This window comes from Lithobates pipiens, unplaced genomic scaffold, assembly GCF_037356315.1.
Source record: "Lithobates pipiens isolate NorthernLeopardFrog02 unplaced genomic scaffold, aLitPip1_a1.2 Scaffold_13, whole genome shotgun sequence".
Taxonomy (NCBI): domain Eukaryota; kingdom Metazoa; phylum Chordata; class Amphibia; order Anura; family Ranidae; genus Lithobates; species Lithobates pipiens.
The window spans coordinates 348,521,163-348,536,356 of NW_027507718.1; positions in this window are offsets into that span (position 1 = coordinate 348,521,163).

Consider the following 15,194-nt stretch of genomic DNA (forward strand, 5'->3'; position numbering starts at 1 on the left):
CCCTTGAACTTTTCAACCTTTTGCCACATTTCAGGCTTCAAACATGAAGATATAAAATTTTAATTTTTTGTGAAGAATCACCAACAAGTGGGACACAATTGTGAAGTGGAACGAAATCTATTGGATTTTTGAAACTTTTTTAACTAATAAAAAAATGAAAAGTGGGGCATGCAAAATTATTCGGCCCCCTTGCGTTAATACTTTGTAGAGCCACCTTTTGCTGCGATTACAGCTGCAAGTCGCTTGGGGTATGTCTCTATCAGTTTTGCACATCGAGAGACTGAAATTCTTGCCCATTCTTCCTTGCAAAACAGCTCGAGCTCAGTGAGGTTGGATGGAGAGCGTTTGTGAACAGCAGTTTTCAGCTCTTTCCACAGATTCTCGATTGGATTCAGGTCTGGACTTTGACTTGGCCATTCTAACACCTGGATACGTTTATTTGTAACCATTCCTTTGTAGATTTTGCTGTATGTTTGGGATCATTGTCTTGTTGGAAGATAAATCTCCTTCCCAGTTTCAGGTCTTTTGCAGACTCCAACAGGTTTTCATCCAGAATGGTCCTGTATTTGGCTGCATCCATCTTCCCCTCAATTTTAACCATCTTCCCTGTCCCTGCTGAAGAAAAGCAGGCCCAAACCTGGATGCTGCCACCACCATGTTTGACAGTGGGGATGGTGTGTTGAGGGTGATGAGCTGTGTTGCTTTTACACCAAACATATCGTTTTGCATTGTGGGCAAAAAGTTCGATTTTGGTTTCATCTGACCAGAGCACCTTCTTCCACATGTTTGGTGTGTCTCCCAGGTGGCTTGTGGCAAACTTTAGATGAGACTTTTTATGGATATCTTTGAGAAATGGCTTTCTTCTTGCCACTCTTCCATAAAGGCCAGATTTGTGCAGTGTACGACTGATTGTTGTCCTATGGACAGACTCTCCCACCTCAGCTGTAGTTCTCTGCAGTTCATCCAGAGTGATCATGGGCCTCTTGGCTGCATCTCTGATCAGTCTTCTCCTTGTCTGAGCTGAAAGTTTAGAGGGACGGCCAGGTCTTGGTAGATTTACAGTGGTCTGATACTCCTTCCATTTCAAAATGATCGCTTGCACAATGCTCCTTGGGATGTTTAAAGCTTGGGAAATCTTTTTGTATCCAAATACGGCTTTAAACTTCTCCACAACAGTATTACGGACCTGCCTGGTGTGTTCCTTGGTCTTCATGATGCTCTCTGCACTTTCAACAGAACCCTGAGACTATCACAGAGCAGGTGTATTTATACAGAGACTTGATTACACACAGGTGGATTCTATTTATCACCATCAGTCATTTAGGACAACATTGGATCATTCAGAGATCCTCGCTGAAATTCTGGAGTGAGTTTGCTGCACTGAAAGTAAAGGGGCCGAATAATTTTGCATGCACCACTTTTCAGTTTTTTATTTGCTAAAAAAGTTTAAATTATCCAATAGATTTCGTTCCACTTCACAATTGTGTCCCACTTGTTGGTGATTCTTCACAAAAAATTCTAATTTTATATCTTTATGTTTGAAGCCTGAAATGTGGCAAAAGGTTAAAAAGTTCAAGGGGGCCGAATACTTTCGCAAGGCACTGTATATGTATAAGTATAACAAATATCTTCTTTTTATACAACATGCTTGTAATTGTAATTGTTTATGCTTGTAGTAGTTATATAGTTTAAAAAACTATACTAAATATATATGCATAAGTATAACAGATATTTTCTTTTTATACAGAATGCTTGTAGTAGTAAATGTAATTGTTTATTCTTGTAGTAGTTTTATAGTAGTTTTGAAAAAACAACCCCCCACAAAAAAATTGTATAAATATATGTATAAATATATATATATATATATATATATATATATATATATTCTTTTTATACAGCATGCTTGTAGTAGTAGTAGTTGTAATTGTTATGCTTGAAGTAGCTTTATAGTAGTTTTGAAAAAAAAATAAAAAAACAAAAAAATTTTTTATAAATATATACGTATAAATGCATAAGTATAACAGATATTTTCTTTTTTATACAGCATGCTTGTAATAGTAATTGTTTATTCTTATTGTAGTTTTATAGTAGTTTAAAAAAGAAAAAAGTATAAATATATATATGTATAAGTATAACAGATATTTTATTTTTTATACAGCATGCTTGTAGTAGTAATGGAAATTGTTTATACTTGTAGTAGTTTTGAAAAAAAACAATAAAAAACCAAAAAAAAATGTATAAATATATATGTATAACAAATGTTTTCTTTTTATACAGCATGCTTGTAGCAGTAGTTGTAATTGTTATGCTTGTAGTAATTTTTATAGTAGTTTAAAAAAAAAAAAAAGTATAAATATATATGTATAAATGCATAAGTATAACAGATATTTTCTATTTTATACAGCATGCTTGTAATAGTAATTGTTTATGCTTGTTGTAGTTTTGAAAAAAAAAAAAAAAAAGTTTAAATATATATGTATAAGTATAAAGATATTTTCTTTTTTATACAGCATGCTTGTAGTAGTAATGGTAATTGTTTATAATTGTAGTAGTTTGACAGTAGTTTTGAAAAAAAATAAAAAAAACAACAAAAAAAATGTATAAATATATATGTATAACAGATATTTTCCTTTTATACAGCACGCTTGTAGTAGTAATGGTAATTGTTTATGCTTGTAGTAGTTTTATCATAGTTTTGAAAAAAACAAAGAAAAAAAACAAAAATGGAATAAATATATATGTATAAATATATAAGTATAACAGATATCTTGCAAAGGGGGGGGGGGGGGGCTTCTATTGACGGCCTCCTGGCAAAGTAGATCTGTGATACAGCCGTCATTCGGCTATAGCACAGATCTGAGGGGGTTAAATATTAAATCTCACTCCATTCCTTTTTCCCCAGCCAGTGACACAAAGCCCTGGAAATTATGTTGAGGAGATTGCCAGCAGGGGACCCATCAAAAAGAAGGTTAGGGGCCGTTCTATACAAAACCATCGCACAGAGAAGGTAAGTATAACATGTTTGTTATTTTAATTAAAACAAAAAAAACTGAAGGCACCTGCCATGCTGGTCCTGGGTTTGCTGATAGGGAGGAAGACTGAAACAGAAAAAGGAGATAAGGTCACGTTTGCTGATCTTCTTTCCTGCTACCCAGTTGCATTCGCCATGCAGATTCTGGGTTCACCAATGGGTACATGGAGCCTGGAAAAATGTGGCGACAGAACAAGTAGGAGACCAGCATTTTCTGGGGTATGCAGAAGTGATCTGCCAGAAGAATAAAAAAAGGAATCAACCAGCGCAAAATACAATAAACCCTAAAAATACTGCCGCTGAATTACTGAGGGTCAAAATATCAAATCCCAAATAAATCAATGTAAAAGAAGTACAGCGCAGATAGAACTCACTATTACAAACTAAAACTAGAATCAAAGAGAGAGGATCAAATACTGGTAACGAATATTGGGCTTGCTATATCTCAGGCATATCATCATCACCAGCTCCCAGATAAGGTACATGAAATGAAAGCAACGAAACATAGTGCTCTCTGAATACTAAAAACTGTTTTAGAGTGCTAAGGGGAAATCTAGGGTGTAGAGGAGTCACAGTGCTGGGGGGATATCTAGGGTGTAGAGGGGTCAGAGTGCTAAGGGGAAATCTGGGATGTAGAGGAGTCAAGGTTCTGGGGGGATATCTAGGGTGTAGAGGGGTCAGAGTGCTAAGATGAAATCTGGGGTGTAGAGGAATCACAGTGCTGGGGGGATATCTAGGGTGTAGAGGGGTCAGAGTGCTAAGGGGAAATCTGGGATGTAGAGGAGTCACAGTGCTGGGGGGATATCTAGGGTGTAGAGGGGTCAGAGTGCTAAGGGGAAATCTGGGGTGTAGAGGAGTCACAGTGCTGGGGGGATATCTAGGGTGTAGAGGGGTCAGAGTGCTAAGGGGAAATCTGGGGTGTAGAGGAGTCACAGTGCTGAGGGGATATCTAGGGTGTAGAGGGGTCAGAGTGCTAAGGGGAAATCTGGGGTGTAGAGGAGTCACAGTGCTGGGGGGATATCTAGGGTGTAGAGGGGTCAGAGTGCTAAGGGGAAATCTGGGGAGTTGAGAATCCAGGGGTGTGGAGGTGGTAACAGGATAACAATGGTAGGGGGAAACCTGGTGTATGTGTGTGGGGGGTTAGTTGGATGGAGTTAGGAGTGATGAATGTATATAAGATGTAGAGAGGTTACAATGTTGGGGGTATCTGAAGCCCTGTGAGGCTGGATGGTGCTACATGATTTTTATTGGCGGCCATGTCTATACTTGTTACTGAGCATCATTCTAGCAGATATATATGCACAGGACAGCTTTGTTACTTTATGTATGTAGTATGTATGTAGTATTTCCCCACTGTTTCTTTGCTGTACAGAATGATTGTTCATGTAGTTAAAGCGGAGCTCCACCCAAAAGGGAAGCTCCGCTTGTCTGCCTCCTACCTACTTGATGTCTGTTACCTGCGCTGTCTCCATTGTAGGGGGCCCACAGCATTACTTTGCCCAGGGGGGCCCATGATGCTATTAAGACGGCCCTGGTGACAGGTTCTCTTTAATGAGACATCTGAGGTCTCACCTGTCATCACTGATCTTCTCTTCCTCTACCTGGTGGCACCCGCCATGCAGCTACTGGGTTCACCACTGGGCACATACCATGGAGCCCAGAAAAATGGCAACGGAGCATGTGAGGGGGGACCGGAATCTGTGAAAGCGATCCGGCAGAAGCCCTTGGGTGTAAATTAAATTCTTTACACTTTTCTCTTACTTTTTATATTTCCTATGTGATGCATTTTTGGTAACAGGTTCTCTTTGATGAGACATCAGGAGTCAAAAAGAGCTCTGATGTGACATCTCACCTGTCCTTTAATAAAACTAACAGGACTCAGAAGTGATGTTTTAGATGTTGCTTTTGGTTTATTAACAGGAAGGGGAGATCATCAAAGAGACATTGCTGATCCCCCTCTCATCTACCTGGTCCCAGGTTTTCTGATGGACACGGAGCCTGGAAACCTGATGGAGGAGGACCCAAAATCCCCCAAATAAGGAGGTTCAGGGCCGCTCTGTGCCATCTTGTTGCACACAGAAGGTTAGTATAACAGGTTTGTTATTTTAACCACTTCAGCTCTGGAAGGTTTTACCCCTTCATAACCAGGCCATTTTTTGTGATACGGCACTGTGTAGCTTTACCTGACAATTGCACAGCAGTGTGACGCTGCACACAAATACAATTGATGTCCTTTTTTTCCCACAAATAGAGCTTTCTTTTGGTGGTATTTGATCACATCTACAGTTTTAATTTTTTGCGCTATAAACAAAAAAAGACAGACAATTTTGAAAAAAAAAACAATATTTTTTACCTTCTGCTATAAAACATTCCCAATAAAAAAAAATCCAAAAATCTAATTTCTTTATCAATTTAGGCAAATAAGTATTCTGTTACATATTTTCGGTAAAAAATCCCAATAAGCATATATTGATTGGTTTGTGTAAGAGTTATAGCATCTACAAACTATGGCATATATTTATGGATGTTTTTTTTTATAATTTTTTTTTTACTAGTAATGGCAGTGTTCAGCGCTTTAAAGCGGGACTGCGACTTTAAAGCAGACAAATCTAACACTAAGTTACACTTTTTAGGGACCTGTGACACCAATACAGTGATCAGTGCTTAAAAAAATGGACTGTCACTGTATAAATGACACTGGCAGGGAAGGGGTTAACACCATGGGGCGATCATGGGATTAAATGTGCTCTCAGCAAATTCCTTGGGGTGTCAAAAAGGGGTATTTTGGGGTGTGGTGCACTGTACTGCCCTGCCATTTTAGCACCTCAAGAAATGAGACAGCAAGAAAGTAAAAGCTGCGTAAATTCCAGTATACAGTATATACCATAGTTTGAAGACGCTATAACTTTTACGCAAACCAATCAGTATATGCTTATTTGGATTTTTTTTACCAAAGAAATATAGCTGAATACATTTTGGCCTAAATGTATGACAAAATTTTAGTTTATTTGATATTTTTATAACAAAAAATAGAAAATATTGGTGATCAAATATCACCAAAAGAAAGCTCTGTTTGTGGGGAAAAAAGGACATCAATTTTGTTTAGGTGCAGCGTTGCTTTACTGTGCAATTACCAAATTGCAAAAAAATGCTCTGATCGGGAAGGGGCTAAAAGCTTCCAGGGGTCAAGTGGTTAAAAACGCTTTAACAAGAAAAGGAGATAAGCAAACAGACGTTCACTAATCTTCTTCCCCTCTACCCAGTGGCACCCACCATACAGGTTCTGAGTTCACCGATGGGCACAAAGAACCCGGAACAAATGGTGACAGTGCATGTGAAAGGGGGACAGGCATCGCCTGTGATATGTGTAAGCGTTCCGACAGAAGCAACTAACAGAGTGCAGATCGCAATCCATTCGTGTTTTCTCTAGCCATGGGAAAATGAAACCAGGACCTGAAAGTGGCATTTATATGTCGCATCTGAGTCATCAACAGGAGGGGAAGATCAGCAAACAGAAGTCCACTGATCTCCCTTCCAGCTACCCAATGGCACCCACCATACTGCTCCCAGGCCTGGAATTTTGAAGGAGGAGGAGCCAAGATCACTGACGGTGAACCCCAGAAGAGGAGTTTCAGGGCTGCTGTTTGCTTTGCAGAAATGCCAATCAGCTGCAGCACTGATCTGTGTGTTCTGACAGCAGCAGTTGTGACATAAATAGTTGTGGGTTTAACAAACATTTTTAGTATATGGAATCTTCATGGTCTAAATCAGTGGTTTTCAACCCTGTCCTCGGGGCTCACTAACAGGCCAGATTTTATGCATTACCTTAGGGAGAAGCAGACTAAAATACTGCAATCACTGATCAGCGAATGATATCACATGTGATGTATTTTAGTTATCTTGCAAACCTGGCCTGTTTGTGGGCCCTGAGGACAGGGTTAAATGACCACTGGTCTAAATAACAGGACATGGGAGGGGTGTATCATTTGCTTACATGGTACTTAGTTGCTCCACAATGATGTATATCAGGTCATGTAAATTTTATACATGTATAAAACTATAAATATATGTATGTTTCCTTTCTTATTGTTGTTTTTGTATTGCAGAGCTATTTATCCATTTTGTCGGTTCATCTTGTTCACCTGAGGAAGCCAATGCTTTGGCGAAACATGTAGGGAAGTCCCAACTTGAATATCTAATCAAAGGCCGATTACCACACTGGGGCCTTTACTATCTGGACTCTGCTCCCCAATATCATTTGTTTTTTATTATTTATTGTTGTTTGTAATTAAATTGTGATTTAATAAAATTAATTATATAATATTTTACAAATCATGGTGTACACATGTCTTTTTCCTCCCACTTTTTTGATTCTTTCTTATTGGGGTGAGGTGCCCTGTCTACATACGGACCCTATCGCCCCACTTTCTCTCCAATGTTCTACTATATTAGGTGTTCCTCTTTTCAACTCAAAAAGTTGGGGGGTATGGAACAGGTACACTTACTTGCAAGTGTTTTTCCTATAAGATTAGCATTTTGCATTTTTACCCACAAGCTCCCGTCTCAAATCAATTGTTTCTCTCTTTGGAAATGACATAAGGGAGGTTATTTACGAATGGCAAATCCACTTTGCACTATAAGTGCAAACTACAAGTGCAAAGTGCACTTGAAATCCGAGGGGGACATGCAAGGAAAATAAAAAACAGTATTTTAGTTGCACATGATTATGATTATGATAAAATCAGCAGAGCTTCCCCTCATTTCAGATCTACCCCTCAGATTTACAGCGACTGCACTTCCAAGTACACTTTCAGTCCAATCTCAAGTGCACTTTGCACTTGTAGTTTGCATTTGTAGTGCAATGTGGATTTGCCTTCAGTAAATAACCCCACATAGAAGTGCATCCGCTTTTATATCCAATACATACTGTACCACAATGCATGCCAAAATATACAACAAACGTATATTATTGCATACTGAACATAGCATGAATCATTAGTATCACGATACAGTAAATATCTGTTCTTTATGACTACACTTATATTTATCACTAGATGGTACTCTTCATGAAAATTTGAGATGCTTAACCACTTGGGATCCGCGCTATTGCAAAATGACGGCAACAGCGCGGACCCACATTTCCGGGACTACGTCTATTGACGTAGTCCCGGTTACGAGCGGCCTGCGCGCCCCCTGAGGGGCGCGCGCGGCGCGCTCTGTGATCGGCGAGTCCGTGAGACTCGCCTGATCACCGATCCGTGTAAGGGGTCGATCCCGACCCCTTATCACGTGATCAGCTGTCAGCCAATGACAGCTGATCATGTGATAAAACGGAGCCGGTAATCGGCTAGTATTCCTCCTCGCGCTGACAGCGCGAGGAGAAAAAAAAAAGCCGATCGCCAGCGGCCGTGTTCGGGACATCAGTCCCGATCACGGCCAGCAATTTAAACGGACACCTGCCCCCTGCCAGTGCCCACCTGCCACCCGCAGTGCCATCCTGAAATAAAGTAAGTGCCCCCCTGTCAGTGCCACCCAGCAGTGCCCATAGTGCCCACAGTGCCACCCAGCAGTGCCCACAGTGCCACCCAGCAGTGCCCACAGTGCCACCCACAGTGCCACCCAGCAGTGCCACCCACAGTGCCACCCAAAATCTGCCTCAAAGGTGCTGCACCCCAGTGCCGCCCATCAGTGCCCAGCAGTGCCGCCCATCAGTGCCCAGCAGTGCCGCCCATCAGTGCCCAGCAGTGCCACCTATCAGAGCCACCTATCAGTGCCACCTATCAGTGCCCATCAGTCCCATCTATCTGTGGTACCTATCAGTGCCCATCCGTGCCACCCATCCGTGCCACTTATCCGTGCCACCCATCCGTGCCATCTTATCTGTGCCCATCTTTGCCCATCAGTGCCGCCTTATCTGTGCCCATCGGTGCCGCCTTATCTGTGCCTATTAGTGCCGCCTTAACTATGCCTATCAGTGCCCACCAGTGCAGCCTATCAGTGCCCACCAATGCAGCCCATCAGTGCCCACCAATGCAGCCCATCAGTGCCCACCAATGCAGCCTATCAGTGCCGCCTAATCAGCGCACTTCAATGAAGGAGAAAAATGACCCGTTTGCAAAATTTTATAACAAACTATTAAAACATGATTTTTTTTTTTTTTTTTTTGCATCTTTTTTTGTTTGTTTAGCAAAAAATAAAACTCCAAGCTGTAACTAAATACCACCAAAAGAAAGCTCTATTTGTGGGAAAAAAATGATAAAAATTTCATTTGGGTACAGTGTTGTATGACCGCGTAATTGTCACTCAAAGTGCATCAGCGCTGAAAGCTGAAAATTGGTCTGGGACTGAGGGGGGTTTAAGTGCCCAGTAAGCAAGTGGTTAAAGAAATATAAAAAAAATAATCTTTTGAATATATTTTCCTTTTGGAATTCAGTGATAAAAGCCTAAAGGCCCGCTCACACATCTCTGTGTGTGTGTGTGTGTGTTAACATGTATTAAAACCTGCAATTTCCCTTAAAGTGTTACTCAACCCACAACAGTAAAATCAGTCTGTCTTCTCTGATCTTCCCCTTCTTAGCCCTTGTACACACGGTCGGACATTCCGACAACAAAATCCGACGGATTTTTTCCAACGGATTTTGTCCGAAACTGGTGTTGCACACACACGGACAAAGTTGTTGGAAAATCCGATCGTTCGTAACATGATGACGTTTGTACGTTAGGACGGGACTACGTTCAGGCTAGTAGCCAATAGCTTTGGCCTCGTAATTTTGATCTGAGCATGCGTGGCACTTTGTCCGATCGGAATTCTCTACAAAGACAAAGTCCTATCGGATCATGTTTCAATTTGATATCCAGCTCTCAAACTTTGTTGGTCGGACATTCCGACAGAAAAAGTCAGATGGAGCCCAAACACGGTTGGATTATTCGACAACGTGGTCCAATCGGACATTTTCTGTCTGAATTTCCGACCGTGTGTACAAGGGCTTACACTGTCTCAAATCCTTGTGCTGATAGAACAGAGCCTTGGGGGCACTCTGAACATGCTCAGTTTGGTGTTTTGCTAGAGAGTGTTTTTTTTTTTCTTGGGAAGGTGCATGTGATCAGTACAGGGTGAATCGGCACTGTCCAGACAGAGGGTCAGGGGACATGCAGCCAAATAGGACAGTCCGAGGAGAATGCAAACTCCTCCTATGAGCTTTAACTAGTCCTTGGCCAGACACTAATAGAAGTCATAAGACTGCTATATACTACTGATGAGAAAAGGAACTTAGCGGTTTATATTGTATTTCTATGTTTTGTCTACTGTGGTAGACCAGATATAGTGAATGCAGGGTCCTGGGTTTAGTAACACTTTAACATAATACACAGTATATGAGCCTTGCCTTTTGGTGTGTTGTGTTTTACATACATTTTTAGGCACACTACCATTGAACTCTATTAGAATGCAGATTTTCTTGAAAGCACATCAAAGTCCTCCATGCTTTGCTGTGCTTTCTAATAGAACTCAATAGGAGCATGCCCAAATATGTGCGTAAAATGTGCCTAAACTCGCACTGCACCAAAAATGAAGCACACATATGTGAACCTGGTCTAAAAAAAAAGCGCATCACAACACATGTAAACACCTGTTCCTTTAACTCTTTAGGATGGGAACTCCACTATCATTGGACATATTTCCTGCCATTTCTTGTTGAACATCCAGGACAGGAAGTGAAAAAAATAAATAGATTAGGGTTTTATCCCTTCCCTACTTTATCTAAATCTAAAACAAAAAAAAATGCTTTATATACACTTTAAGGCTTTTTTCGCCTAGGTGCTGAGGTCCATTGACCCTGAATGGGCTGCGGGTTTATGTGGCTTGAGATGCCAGGTGCTGTGTGCAGGTATCGTTAAAACTTGTCTGAGAGTTCAAAAAATGAGGGCAGAGAGCTGAAGTTACACTCAGTGAGGGGAGCTCTGACAGCTGATTGGAGGGAAGGGACACACCCTCCTCCACGCAGCACACAGGAACGGAGCTGAGGCTGTCAATCAGCTGGAGATCCCTCCCCTGTCACCATTTTTTTCTTGGTGTCAGGAAAACTTGTCAGAAGTGAATCACACTGATAGCAGAGGAACAATGCAGCTAACAGAAATGACACTTAGTGCTCTTAACCAATTCAGCCCCGGAAGAAATTACCCCCTTTCTGACCAGAGCACTTTTTGCGATTCGGCACTGTGTCGCTTTAACTGACAATTGCGCGGTCATACAAAGTGGCTCCCAAACAAAATTGGCGACCTTTTTTTCCCACAAATAGAGCTTTCAGAATTTCACATATAAAAAAAGAATGCTTGTAGTTGTCGATCCCAGATTCACCTCATACATGTGTTATGTCACAGTGCTGGTGTCAGATCACTCTATCACGGTGCAGGTGTCAGTGCTCTATATCACGGTGCTGGTGATCATCTCATGCACCCTCTTCTTTGCCTACCCTGACCTTCCCTCGCCTCTATTATCTCAAGATTCCTTAATTTTCAGAATTTCACATATAAAAAAAGAATGCTTGTAGTTGTCGATCCCAGATTCACCTCATACATGTGTTATGTCACGGTGCTGGTGTCAGATCACTCTATCACGGTGCAGGTGTCAGTGCTCTATATCACGGTGCTGGTGCTGGTGATCATCTCCTGCACCCTCTTCTTTGTCTACCCTCGCCTCCATTGTCTCAAGATTCCAGAATTTTCAGAATTTCACATATAAAAAAAAAGAATGCTTGTAGTTGTCGATCCCAGATTCACCTCATACATGTGTTATGTCACGGTGCTGGTGTCAGATCACTCTATCACGGTGCAGGTGTCAGTGCTCTATATCACAGTGCTGGTGATCATCTCCTGCACCCTCTTCTTTGCCTACCCTCACCTTCCCTCGCCTCCATTGTCTCAAGATTCCTGAATTTTCAGAATTTCACATATAAAAAAAGAATGCTTGTAGTTGTCGATCCCAGATTCACCTCATACATGTGTTATGTCATTGGCCATGTGGTGGGACTATGTGTGCACAGCTAGTAATTATTTTGTGGCTGCAAATATGACCTGTAGGTTTGTAAAGTTCACCATCCCTGTGATGTGCTGAACCTGCTCCTGGGGCTGCTTATTATGAGGGGCTCCCACCATCCCTGTGCTATGCCGACTTCCTCCTGGGGCTGCTTACGGTGCAGGTGTCAGTGCTGTATATCATGGTGCTGGTGTCAGTGCTGTATATCACGGTGCTGGTGTCAGTGCTATATGTCACGCTGCAGCCCACTGAAGAAGAAACATTGTATCACTTTGATCTTTCCTTGGCAGCCTGCCCAGAGAGGAGGAAAGTCCTTCACTGATGTCTTCAGGCAACTTACATTGACTTCTATTACAGAAGTCATTTACAAGTCATAATACATCCGTAATTCGTAAACAAACGTACGTATTCCGTACAGAATTCGGACACACGGCAATTCTTATTTCGGATCTTCCCGAACGTACGAATTTTGGGATATTCGTACGAATTTGAGATTCGTACGAAACGAATTGCACATGTCTAGAAAACATCCGACACCTTCATATTACATCAACACTGGCCTTCAATGAATACATCCGTCCCCTTCATGTGAGATCAGCACTGGCCATCAATGAAAACATCCATCCCCATCATGTTAGATCAGCATTGGCCATCAATGAAAACATCCGTCCCCTTCATGTTAGATCAGCACTGGCCTTCAATGAAAACATCCGCCCCCCTCATATTAGATCAGCACTGGCCATGAATTAAAACATCCGCCCCCCTTCATTTGAGATCAGCACTGGCCTTCAATGAAAACATCCCCCCCTTCATGTTAGATCAGCACTGGCCTTCAATGGATACATCCGTCCCCTTCATGTTAGATCAGCACTGGCCTTCAATGAAAACATCCGCCTACTTCATGTTAGACCAGCACTGGCCTTCAATGAATACATCCGTTCCCTTCATGTTAGATCAGCACTGGCCATCAATGAAAACATCTGCCCTCTCCATGTTAGATCAGCACTGGCCTTCAATGAAAACATCCGCCCCCCTTCATGTTAGATCTGCACTGCCCATCAATGAAAACTTCCGCCCCCTTCATGTTAGATCAAAACTGGCCTTCAATGAATACATCCGTCCCCTTCATTTGAGATCAGCACTGGCCATCCTTGAAAACATCCGCCCCCTTCATGTTAGATCAGCACTGGCCATCAATGAAAACATCCGCCCCCCTCATATTAGATCAACACTGGCCATCAATTAAAACATCCGCCCCCTTCATGTTAGATCACCACTGGCCATCAATGAAAACATCCGTCCCCTTCATGTTATATCAGCACTGGCCTTCAATGAAACCATCCGCCCCCTTTCTGTTAGATCAGCACTGGCCTTCAATGAAAACAACCAATCCCCTCATATTAGATAAGCACTGGCCATCAATTAAAACAACCGCCCCCCTTCATGTTAGATCTGCACTGCCCATTAATGAAAACCTTTGCCCCCTTCATGTTAGATCAACACTGGCCTTCAATGAATACATCCGTCCCCTTCATGTGTGATCAGCACCGCCCATCCTTGAAAACATCCGCCCCCTTCATGTTAGATCAGCACTGGCCATCAATGAAAACATCCGTCCCGTTCATATTAGATCAGCACTAGCCTTCAATGAAAACATTCGTCCCCTTCATGTTAGATCAGCACTGGCCATCAATGAAAACATCCATCCCCTTCATGTTAGATCAGCACTGGCCTTCAATGAAAACATCCGCCTCCCTCATATTAGATCAGCACTGGCCATCAATTAAAACATCAGCCCCCTTCATGTTAGATCAGCACTGGCCATCAATGAAAACATACGCACCCTTCATGTTAGATCAGCACTGGCCTTCAATGAAAACATCCACCCCCCCTCATATTAGATCAGCACTGGCCATCAATTAAAACATCCGGCCCCCTTCATGTGAGATCAGCACTGGCCTTCAATGAAAACATCTGCCCCATTCATGTTAGATCAGCACTGGCCTTCAATTAATACATCCGTCCCCTTCATGTTAGATCAGCACTGGCCTTCAATGAATACATCCGTCCCCTTCATGTTAGATCAACACTAGCCATCAATGAAAACATCCGCCCCCTTCATGTTAGATCAGCACTGGCCTTCAATGAAAACATCCCCCCCTTCATGTTAGATCAGCACTGGCCTTCAATGAAAACATCTGTCCCCTTCATGTTAGATCAGCACTGGCCATCAATGAGAACACCCCCCCCCCCCCCCCTTCATGTTAGATCAGCACTGGCCATCAATGAAACATCCGTCCCCTTCATGTTAGATCAGTACTGGCCATTAATGAAAACATCCGTCCCCTTCATGCACGGATCTGAGGGAGTTAAATATCAAAGTTCACTCCATTCGTTTCTTCCCCAGCCAGGGACACGAAGCCCTGGAAATTATGTTTTACATGTCGAGGAGATTGCCAGTGGGAGACCCATCAAAAAAAAGGTTAGGGGCCGTTCTGTACAAAATCATCGCACAGAGAAGGTAAGTATAACATGTTTGTTATTTTAATTTAACCACTTCAATACAGGGCACTTAAACACCTTCCTGCCCTTGGAAGCATCTGCCACTGTCCCTTATTGGTAGGGTTAATTTGCTCAAAATGAAGGTTCTGCCTGTATTTCTCTATTTTTTGCGTAATTCTCCAATTTGGGTTCCCTGTTCATTTTTTCGGCGGGTCAACAGTCTTTTTGGCTCCTTTTTATGGGCCGCTACACACCCCAGAATAAGCCTTAGGGTTTTGCAGGAGCCTTGGGGTCAGGGTGGTTTGGCACTGCCGGACCTTTTTAAATATTATCTAGCTGGGCAAATGGTGGTTGCTGGCCGCTGGCTGACGCGGGAGGACGGGGATTCGGCGAATGTACTGGAGGCGGCTCTGTTGGGCTCGTACGAAAGCTTGTCTTATTTGGTGTATAGAGGTCCGAAGGCTTCGTTGGAGCTGACGGCCTCGATGCGAGCAACAATACGGGCCTGGGACAAGGTGCAGGCCTTGCTGAAACAACCAGAGGGGAGTTGGTCTCCTGACACTCCTCTGTGGTTTAATCCTAAATTGCAGCACTTTGGAGAAATCCCGGATCCGGTTATCTGGGCCA